The sequence below is a fragment of the Hyperolius riggenbachi genome, chromosome 7 (genome assembly GCF_040937935.1).
Source record: "Hyperolius riggenbachi isolate aHypRig1 chromosome 7, aHypRig1.pri, whole genome shotgun sequence".
Lineage (NCBI taxonomy): Eukaryota > Metazoa > Chordata > Amphibia > Anura > Hyperoliidae > Hyperolius > Hyperolius riggenbachi.
This window is the reverse complement of record NC_090652.1, coordinates 280212662-280222685: the sequence shown is the minus strand read 5'-3', so window position 1 is coordinate 280222685 and position 10024 is coordinate 280212662. Positions and strand designations below refer to the sequence as shown.

The 10024-nt window shown below is 45.0% G+C and overlaps 1 long non-coding RNA gene across 1 annotated transcript in view; it reads right to left on the bottom strand.

Annotated features, from left to right (window-relative positions):
* Positions 1-464: 464 nt before the first annotated feature.
* Positions 465-10024, bottom strand: part of LOC137525858 (uncharacterized) — a 46165-nt gene continuing 36605 nt past the window's right edge. Inside the window, exons 4-5 of the long non-coding RNA XR_011023039.1 lie at positions 5857-5956; positions 465-713 (exon numbers count right to left, since the gene is read on the bottom strand). This is a non-coding gene — a long non-coding RNA (uncharacterized lncRNA). The remainder of the gene's footprint in view (positions 714-5856; positions 5957-10024) is intronic.

Sequence of the window (10024 nt, the reverse complement as noted above, 5' to 3'; positions counted from 1 at the left end):
GTTCCCGCTCATCCGCGGATCGATTCCCGCTTGTCCCCGCCGGCGCTTCTTATCACCCGCTCGATTCGCCGCTATTGTCCGCCTGCGAAATCGATCCCCGCGGTGATCGGACACGTCAGATATTATCAATCGAGCCATCAGGCTCGATTGATAATCCTCCCCTCGACGCCGTGTATGCCCAGCATTAGAAGACAATAGGAGAGATATTTGTATTTATTTTTAAGGAGGGGTTGTGGATCATATGTTGTCTTTAATAATAATAATAATAATCCAAACATTTGTATAGCGCTTTTCTCCTGTTGGACTCAAAGCGCTCAAGAGCTGCAGCCACTGGGACACGCCCTGCAGTGTTAGGGAGTCTTGCCTTGAACTCCTTACTGAATAGGTACTTGACCTAGCCAGGACTTGAACCCTAGTCTCCCATGTCAAAGGCAGAACCCTTAACCAGTACACTATCCAGCCACTTTTCTTTGCCAAGAAAAAGTACACATTGTATTGAAGCAGCGATGGAAAAAAACAGTATGGCCTGGCGGCGTTGCAGTACATGACGGAGGAGACATCGCAGTCCGAAATGGGGGATCCATAGAGAGTAATAAAATGCTGCTACACATCAGAGGAGTGAGGAAGCTGCACATGCTTGCTCTGGCCAGATGACGTTTTTACGGGAGGGATATCTCTTCACTCGGGAAAAATAAGCCCAATAGTAGAAACACCTGCACAGAAGAAAGGGATGCAATAGTTATATAAAACCATAATTCCAAACATTGGCTATGTTATCCTGTTTTATATTCAGACCAAAGTTTGTGAAATTTTTGGTTCAAAGAGTAAAAACTTTGCTGATTGCTACTTGGGCATCATTTGTGGATGCCTATAAAAATGGGGCCTGATAAAAATAGCGCCAGAGATTGCCACATTGGTCTGAGAGCTCAGAGAAGCTCTTTTGCATAGATAACAACTGATGTTTTTTTAACTCTTCCTGTACTGGAAAACAATATGAGACTCTTTTCTTTGCTACTTATGCTCTATTTCAATGTTTCTATTTCTTAGCTGTACTAAACATACAATTCATTATATCATACGTTTATTTTCGCTTCAGGTTTGCATTATGCCTGTGAAGGGTCCAATCAACCTGTACAGTATATTCAGGGTCAACAAGGTGGAAATTACCGTGAATGGCCTGAACAAATTACAACCCCCATAGGGGGGGAATGAGGCCCTCCAAAAGTGTAAAACTCTTAAAAACAGTTTAAAAGGTAAGAATAACCAACTGTATATTCTGGCATATAAAACTACTTTTTAACCCTTGAAAATCTTGTGAAAAGTCAGGGGTCGTCTAATACGCCGGGTGTCATTGATGCCGGGTGATACGCCCTATCCTGTCACCGCCTCTCAGATCTGGCTGCTGAGGACTGTAGTGAAGCGGCGCAGTCGCTTATGTGCGAGATCTGAGAGGCAGAGAAGGAGGTAAATAGGATACAAGGGCGGGCCAGAAGGGATGAAAGAGGCGTGTTTTATGGGTACAGCATGATCTATTCTTCCATACTGCTCTGATAAACAGGTAGACAGGGAGAGCTGACCAATCCACTTAGGGAGAGGGAGAGTTGACCAATAAAAGCAGTCAATCGCCATATATACTGTTATATACTGGGTACCACATACAGTACAGCACCAGTATCTGTTCATATATAGCACCAGTATATGATTTTTTAAGTTTTTTTTTGGTGTGCGTTGGAAGAGGGGTAGTCTTATACGGTGAGTATATCCCAAACTCTGTATTTTAACTGGAAAAGTTGGGGGGGTCACCTTTTACGCCCAGTCGTCTTATACGCCGGTATACGGTACCTCAGGATGACACATAGTTATAGTGCAAAAAAAGGTAGCTTATTTGTAAAAAAAAATAAACACCAGACAACACGTTTCATGGGAGTTAACCCGCTTCCACGAGAGTCCACAAAATCTTTGTGCTCATACCTAGTGATCTTTATCACTACAACATAAATAAAGAGCTAATGCAGCGACTGCAGGAGGGGGCCCTCAGGTCCAGGGGTCCTGCAACGGCCACAGCCATTGCATCCCCTACAGCTACAACACTGATCCTCACTGGGGGTGTCTGAAGACCTCTGAAGTTGGCTTAGTAAATAATGCCCAAGTGTCTAAACAGAGTGTGATGGATAGAATGGAGAGAATCGTTTTTAACCTGCAAGCCAAGCCAGCAGTTCTGCTTTAGGAGAACTCCAAGCCCCCTTCCCCTAAAATTCTACTTTTTCTGAATGTTAATCCTCAGAATAAGACTGAAATATTCCACATCTACTTTTTTCATAGGTAGGTCACATAATGAACCGTATCCACAATTTTCTACTTTCACTTCAAACAGTAAATCCCAGAGAATTTACCTAATGCCATAATAATCCTGTTATAGCACTTCACCGGCAAATCGTCACCAATAAGCCTCAGTCTTTAAGAGAAGAATTTCTTACATTCAGCAGAAGTTCTTATTTCTGAATTGTTTGAAAATGGAAATAATTTAGCTAAACGTCTGGATCCGCATCAAGGAAGTCTGGAATATAATTATTTGTTAACCTGTGGGCTGCCATGGGGCACATTCAGCAGGTGCTGTAAAAGTACCGCGTGGGCACAGCACATGGTCATTTTAACTGTATTTACGCAACTGATGCAGCATGCAGTAGCACAATTCACCTACAGGGTCGGTTTAAGCCCATTTGAGCCCCAGGGCAAATGCAATCTGAGGCCCCCTTCTGACCTCCATCTCCAGCAAATTAGGCCCCCAAGTGCAGTGGGACTCCCTCCCCGCAGGTGTCCCCTAGGGCCTCTGCACAATTTGTGTAAGGATTACAACTCTCCTGTTACGGCGCTGCCTGTCTCTTCTCACTGACCCGTTGCATCACGTTATTATTACGGATGATCAATGAGATGCAAATATCTCCACGTTTATGCAAATTTATATACAAATATATGCAGTTTGAAAATGAACCAATCAATCCAAACCCAGGTTTAAATTGATTGGTACATTTTGAAGTTGCTTATATTTGCATAAATATCTGCAGACATTTGCATAAGCTCAGATACTTTTGCATCTCATTGATCATCCCTAGTAATTACACAATAACATGTGATGGGTCTGAAGAAGATACAGGCAGCAGGGTTGAAGATGGGAAGCAAGGATGGAGAAGCGCGTCAGGACAGGTGAGTTCTAATCCTTACACAAATCGTGCATGGGCCCCAGGAGGAATTTGGGGGAGACCTGGGAGGGGGTTCCTGTCTGGCAGCATGGGGGAACCAGCAGGGTCCGGGGGGGCTGGGGCAATTGTCCCCTTTGCCTGGCAGGTAGTGCCGGTCCAGCACAATCTAAGTAATGTGCACGTTGCCAGTTAACCAAGTAGCATTATGTAAATATAAAAAGGGGAGGGGAGAACAACCGAAAGCCCACTATGGTGTAGTATGTTGCGGCTTCTGGGAGGTCCGGTACATTAATTTTGGGTTTTTTGAAACCAAGGTACCTGTAAGAAAAGGAGACCAAAAGAGCACCAGGAGCGCCAATAGAGTAGCATTTCTGGGAAATGGGAAATGTAAAGAAATAACAGCTTCTCACAAATGTGGGTTGCTATAGGCAAACACAATTTCCACTCAGTGAGGTGAGTCAACGTGGGTCGCGTTCCAAAAAATGTAGATGTGGAGAACCACTGGGACAGTGGAGGAGACAATGTAAGATGGGAGGAGTTACCCCAATTGTGATAGAATATGTAGTGAGTGGAGGTAATAGGAACAGTCTTACCTCATGCTGAGAGGTATGTGTCTGAGCTATGTATCTCCACTGTGTTGTATTGACCTGAGGAAGCGGACAGGTCCTGTGAAATGCATTGTCTTTTCACTGGTGTCTAACAATAACAATCTTAACCTCTTATCAGAAGGTAAGACTGTTCCTATTACTGACCTCCATTCACTACATATTGTATCACACTTGGGGCGCCTCCTCCCATCTTACATTGTCTCCTCCACTGTTCTCCACATCTACATTGGGGATAGACCTGTCCCCAATCGGGTTTAAGAAGGCCCTCTCTGTAGTAGCAAGAACGGGATGACACCCCTCCTTCAAGGCTGGACAACAACAAGGCTGATATAGAATGAACAGAGTCGGCAAAAATAATAAAATACACTAAAAACGGTTTAAAAATGGGAGGCAGCGGTGGACTTACGTCTTAACACAAGACACTACAACTCCACTTTGTTGTGATGCGTTTTGCAAGTTAGATATTAGTTTATACCAATTTTTTGTTAATGGTCAACATCTTAGTGCAATGTTTTTGTGCCTCCTATTTCCTCCCCTATTACCCGAGGAAGTGGGTTCGACCCACGAAACACATCTCCAGACTTATAGTGTATTTTACTCTGGGAGAAATGTACTTCTTACACATGTGTATTTAAAATTTTAAATTTTTTTGTGAAAGTGGTCCTTTAAAGAGGAACTGTAGTAAATAAATACAGTGAATATAATTGCTTATTGTTTTACAATATTAATTTATAGATTATTTAGTCAGTGTTTGCCCATTGTAAAATCTTTCCTCTCCCTGATTTACATTCTGAAATGTATCAATGGTGGTGACATCTTTAGTTCTGCCAGGTGACCTTACGGAATGTTCATTTACTTAGAGTGCTATGCACAGAGGGAGATAGAAAACTGTCTGGACCATGGTCATGACATCACACTGTGGGAGGGTTTTCACCTCAATATCAGCCATACAGTCCTCCCTGATCTATTTGAGAAAAGTAAATGTTTCTCATGGGAAAGGGGGTATCAGCTACTGACTGCACAGCTCTCAACAGTCCCTCTTTCGGAGGGACAGTCCCTCTTTGGGAACCAAATCCCTCTGTCCATCTTTCTTCCTCATTTGTCCCTCTTTCAGTTTTAAAACTACATCTTTTGCTTATAGATTCTTTGTGTTATGCATGGCTAGGGGTGTGGCAGAGGCGTGTAGGAAGGAGTGGCAGGGCATGTCTTAAAGAGGAACTGTAACGACAAAACGTCCCCTGGGGGGTACTCACCTCGGGTGGGGGAAGCCTCCGGATCCTAATGAGGCTTCCCACGCCGTCCTTCGTCCCTCAGGGGTCTCGCTGCAGCCCTCCGTGCAGCGGTGACGTCAATATTTACATTCCCGGCTCCTGCGCAGGCGCTCTGACGGCTGTCGGCTCCGAAGTAGGCGGAAATACCCGATCGCCGTCGGGTCTGCTCTACTGCGCAGGCGCAAGTTTCCGGCGCCTGCGCAGTAGAGCGGACCCGACGGAGATCGGGTATTTCCGTCTATTTCCGTGCCGAAAGCAGCCACAGCGCCCCCGCTGGAGCCAGCAAAGGTAAATATTGAATCTACAGTCAGGTCTGTCGCCGGCTGTTCGGAGGGCTGCAGCGAGACCCCCGTGGGACAGAGGACGGCGTGGGAAGCCTCATTAGGATCTCGAGGCTTCCCCCACCCGAGGTGAGTACCCCCCAGGGGACGTTTTTGATGTTACAGAGTCTCTTTAAGGCATCCCTCTTTCTTGTCTCAGAAAGGTGAGAGGTATGTGATTAGGAATAAGTTCAATCCATAGTTAAAGTTCCTATTTTAGTGGTGGTGTTGGAGCAAGGGGTTAAATGACTACAGATATGGGATTTAGGTAGTTAATGCAAATTCTCCATTATAATGTGAACCAGAAAACACCGTTTGGAGAATAAACCTATCACACATTCCTTTTGATAGTTCTTCTCTTTTCTAATCTGCCTCAATTGCATAAATCTCAAAACTTTCTTCTTCAAGAGAAACAGTAAATTAGGTACTCGCAGGAGCACATTGTTAAAACACTTACGGCTTTCCAGATAGAGAGACGAAAGTCGCCACAATTAAACCGAGAAGATCCTATTTCACATCGATGCTTATAGAGAATTATTTTTTGCTGACATATAACTCTGCAATATAGAGACATATGAGGTCATAAATGCGGTGTGCTATATGTAAGGAAGTCAAGCAAGCGAATGTATTGGTATGATGGACTGTTTTGCGAGCGTTTAATTGCATCGCCGCCGCGCACCAGGGGCAAGTGGATGAGAAATGATTTTGTTGGAAACAATTGGCTCTATGCAAATGTACAAAATGATATCAGACTTACAATTGATGCCATATCTTTAACATTGTCTGCGCTGCAGAAAGCACTACGCTTTATTGTTTAATTGTTTATTGGCTTAACTGAAATTCTACAGAAGTTAATTGACTTTTTTTACACCGGAGCTTTGCAGACACAATTAAGCGAGGTCTCTTTCTGTTCCTTCTGCATAAAGATGCTGGGGGAGAAAAAAAAACGCTGCGGAAGATAAACTGCTTTCTAAAATTGTTGTTTTATTGTTTCAGTGCAGACTAAAGGATATCTTCTAGGGCTACAGAAGGGTCGCTCGCTCTCTCTTTTTGTAAAACAAAAGGGCCTTGTTTATAAGGAAAAGGGGCACCCTATACAGGGCTGGTTGTAGGTACAATAGGGCCCCGGGGAAAAAGCCTGGAGGCCCTCCTGAATGGGTTGCTGCATTGAAGGAGCAAGGAAGGTGGACTGGGCACCCAGTCCAGTACTCTGACACACATGTAATTGAGGAGATTTAAAAGTGGGCCAGGCCCCCCTTGCCCGGCGAAGTATAGGTAATAAACATTCCCCGGAATTACAAAGCAGCTAGATGCACCACTAACGCCACTACCCCCCTCGTATAGTAGTCCCCCTGCAGTGTTATGGAGGCAGTGGAGACAGGCACATACTCACCTTTTCCGAGTGCCAGATGCTGGAAGTCACGTCTGCCTCCTCTGTAGTGTTGGTGCTCTGCACTTCCTGCTTCTGACATCGAGTCCAAACTGAGAAAATGGAAGTGCAGAGCAGCAATGCTACAGAGGAAACAGACGGGACCTGCATTGCCTGGAACTCAGAAAAGGTGAGTGCCTGTCCTCACTGCCTCCATAACGCTGCAAGGGAGGGGGGTTGGGGGAATGCATGGGGGAGGGGGCTTCATTCACATAATTTAGTGCGTTGATGGGGACATTTGGGGGCCCTTATGGGCGCTGGGGCCCTGGGGCAATTGCCCCCATTGCTCATATGGTAGCACCAACCTTAACCCTATAAGAATCCTTGCTTCATTTAACACATGAAACATGATTGGCTCTCTAGGCAAGTGTTTCACTCTTACTGAGGTTTCGTGTGGACCCGTTATGATGAATCTATTCCAAGTGTATGGCACCAGATTGACAACTTGGTTCCAGGTTATGCATCTGGGACCCAGCTTCGGGGTGATTGCTGAATTAGGTAACGCCATAGACCACAGTATATTCTGTTGCTATGGCCACACCGACTGAGTAATTTGAGTGCCAATCTCTGGCTACCAACGGAGGCAGAAGTGGGGGTCAGTAAGCAGCACCCAGAGTTCAGCTATTATCTAGCCAAACTTGGGATACTGGTGGTGCTAGCAACAGGAGTGAGTAATTGGGAACCTGGGCATGGCTAATATATATCAGCTATGTTAGACATAGTTTTGTTGTTTTTTTTTTTTTTGGGGGGGGGGGAGGGCTGAGTTAGTGTTTGACATAGGTACGGGAGAGGTTAGTGTTAGGTGTAATTAGGAGGAAGGTTATGTTTGGCATAGGTATGCGTAGGGCCAGATTTACCATAAGGCACAGGCTTCTGATGATGGGAAGGTGGCTCACTCCCTCCCCTAGTGCCTCCCTCCCTCCTTCCCTATGCAGAGGCCTGAGCAGAGCATAAATGAGAGGTTACTGACCCAGCTCTCAGCATTGCACTGACAGGATCTCCCTTCAGTCTGGGGCACCTCTAGCTACTTAAAGAGAACCCGAGGTGGGAATTAATAATACTATTGTGGCACAGAGGCTGGTTGCGCACACTAAGACCAGCCTCTGTTGCCCCATCGCGTGCCTCCATGTCACCCTTGCTCGGCGCTATAGACCCCGCAGTGCTGGCGACACGCAGCGTGTTGCCAGCACAATGTTTACCTTAGCGGTCTCAGTCAGCGCCGCTCTCCCGCCTCCTCCGCATCGCCGCTACCCGCCCGCGTCACTTCCCTCCTATCAGCGGGAGGGAAGGGACACGGGCGGGTGCGCCGATGCGGAGGAGGCGGGGGAGCGGCCCTGACAGACAGCGCTAAGGTAAACATTGTGCTGGCGACACGCTGCGTGCCGCCAGCACTGCGGGGTCTATAGCGGCGAGCAGGGGGGACATGGAGGCACGCGATGGGGCAACAGAGGCTGATCTTAGTGTGTGCAACCAGCCTCTGTGCCCCAATAGTATTAGTAATTCCCACCTCGGGTTCTCTTTAACCACTTCAGCCTTCAGTCGTTTTTCACCTTATGCATCCATGCAATTTTCACCTCCCACTTATTCAGCAATAACTTTATCACTACTTATCACAATGAATTGATCTATATCTTGTTTTTTCTTTGGGTGGTACATTTTGCAAATAATTATTTTTTACTAAATGCATTTTCACAGGAATATTAAGAAAAAATGGAAAAAATGTATTATTTCTCAGTTTGCAGCCATTATAGCTTTAAAATAATACATACTACCATAATTAAAACCCATGTATTTTATTTTTCCATTTGTCCCGGTTATTACACCATTTAAATTATGTCCCTATCACAATGTATGGCGCCAATATTTTATTTGGAAATAAAGGTCCATTTGTTTACTTTTGCATCCATCACTATTTACAAGCTTATAATTTTAAAATATTAATTGTATACCCTCTTCACATGCATATTAAAAAAGTTCAGACCCTTAGGTAACTTTCTATGTTTTTTTATTATTATTATTGTAATTTTTTTATTTATTTTTTTAGTTAAAAATTTTATTTCTGTATTTTTTGGGTGTGGGAGGTAAACAGTTAATTTTAAATGTAATGTATTGTGTCTATTTGTAATATAAATGTATGTGCATGTTGTTATACTATTTGGCCACAAGATGGCCACAGTGAGATTTTTGTTACTCTGTCCTGTGAGGGAGCGTGCTACTACACGGAAGACGTAATTTTTTTTTTCAGCGGCCTCTGAAAAAGAAGCTGTCAGTTTTTCTACCGGGGACTTAGATCGATGAATGGGAACAATGTGGGCAGTGGTTATGTGCATGCGCAGTTCGCCACGGCCTACGTGGCCATGATTGACAGCAGCACTTCGCGCAGCCGCAGTAAGGCCGTCCCCACGGTCGGCCTGAATACCGAGCGGCGAAAGCGGGACAGCGGTATGGAGCTGAGGTGACAGCATGGGACAGTCGGCTGCAAGGGACTGGAGAAAGCCCCAGGTGTGTAAAGCTAATTTTTACTTTTTTCCCTGATAACTCCTTTAAAGAGAAACCGTAACCAAGAGTTGAACTTCATCCCAATCAGTAGCTGATTCCCCCTTTCCTATGAGAAATCTTTTCCTTTTTACAAACGGATCATCAGGGGGCTCTGTATGGCTGATATTGTGGTGGAACCCCTCCCACAGTGTGATGTCAGGACCATGGTTCTGACATCACACCGTGGGAGCCTTGTTGCATTGTGGGAAATAAAAGCTGTGTACAGCTGTTTCCAACTGTTAAAAAAGCAAGCAGCATCTCCTTCCACTGACATCACCTGCCAGCAGTAAAAATGTCACCACGTGATAAATGTCAGAATGCAAATCAGGGAGAGGAAAGATTTTACAATGGGCAAACACTGACTAAATCATTATTACATAATTATTGTAAACATGAAGAGCTGTTCTTCTTACATTATTTTCAATGGAGTTCCTCTTTAATACTGAGGGTACCTCTGGCTGCTAAGGGACATCTCTAGCTACCTATTACTGGCAAGGGAAGTAAGGGAGAAGTGGCACCTTGGCCAATCACCCAATTGCAGTGTGGTTTGTTGGGGGTTTGTGGGTTCATAGAGGGCAAAGTCTAGGGTGCCAGGACATCTGTGCTTATAGGATCCTGTGATGTAAATCGAGGCATGGGTTAGGCATAAATAGGAGAG